The following is a 1,531-nucleotide window of genomic DNA, read 5'->3' on the forward strand; positions in this document are numbered from 1 at the left end:
TGGATGGATGGATGGATGGATGGATGGATGGATGGATGGATGGATGGGTGGATGGATACAGAACTACTGAAAATATTTTCAGATCACACAACAATTACCGTAATCAATTGCAAACAGCCACTTAGTATTTACTGTATAATGGAAGACTGAATCAAACTGAGGAGGAACCCCATGAGATGATGCACAAGTCCTACCTGTTGGAACAATGTTTTACACTTCACCTTCACCTGCTGCCAGGTGATTACACCTAAATAGATACATTGATCCACGGCCATTCAAGCAATAAACCAGTTTTCCACATAATGTTATGGTGACTACAACAGTTGTTATTTATGTCAGTAGATTCCTGTAATTATTACACGCTGCACCTTTTGGCATTAAGCAGAGTAATCAACTTATTTCTTGTACAATATGTGTCACAAATTTGCCATTTTTCCCAAAAATGCTACTATATCCATTGTTGTGTCAAAGCTAAACCTCATCAGTTACATGCGGGAACTCGGTGAAGCTGACATGACATGTTCAGGGTGTGGGGTCATCATTGATTAAGGCTAATCCCTTTAGTATGTACAGGATTATCTGTCTCCGACACTAAAAATAAGACTGTTTACCAAAGACAACATCATGTATCAGAGAGCCCAGGTGTATTCAGTCAGACCAGCGGCTAATACTGATCCATGCTAATCCGTCCACTGATCAGAACTTGCTGCCATGGTGACAGCTGATATGCTGAGGAGGAAAGGACGGCTTTTGTTGGTTTTGTTTGCATGTAATAAATATGTCAGGGTGGTTTGTTTTGTGCTTAGTATGTTCTTCATCTCTTTCCTGGCAACAAGGGTGGTATGAATTAATATTACAGCTAAACATCAAATAACTGACAGTAACAAATGCCGCTAACGTTCTTGAACACATACTAATGATAGTGTGTGTAAGCTGCTGCATGAATTTCTTGCACATATGTACTCTTTGTCTCCAGTCTCCATCCTCCCAAGCAGTTGAAATGTGACAAATAGTTTGTCATTTGATCCCTTTGATTATGTGTAGTACCTCTTCAGGTGCTGTTTGCTTTCTGCTTGTCTTGAGCCTTTTCTTAATATCCAGCACAGTGTGAATGAATACACAATACTAGGAGTGTTGTTTTTGACTTGCTGCCAGCCTGTCAACTGGCATGAGACCAACCGCCATGAAAAGCAAAAAAAAGATCTGGGATGCTGGGAGCCCACCATGTAATTTTGACTCTTATGTCGACAGCTGTTTTATGATAATATGGCCAGCTAAAAGACTCCTGCTGTTCAATTCATTGAGATTAGACAAATAATTGCCACACACTCCTGCATGTGTTCCCCATTTTTTATTATACTATGATAGAATGTACCCGTAGCTAATTAGTCATTGAGTGGATTGTTGTAAAAGGCTGTTTTTTTGTTATTCTTTTATGTGGAGGTTTTCATTTCTAAAAGACAGTTCATGCTTATATAGGAGATATAATTAGTTGTCCAAATTTCATTTTTCATAATGATATTACATTGTG

This window comes from Cyprinodon variegatus, unplaced genomic scaffold (genome assembly GCF_000732505.1).
Source record: "Cyprinodon variegatus isolate N-32 unplaced genomic scaffold, C_variegatus-1.0 Scaffold141, whole genome shotgun sequence".
Lineage (NCBI taxonomy): Eukaryota > Metazoa > Chordata > Actinopteri > Cyprinodontiformes > Cyprinodontidae > Cyprinodon > Cyprinodon variegatus.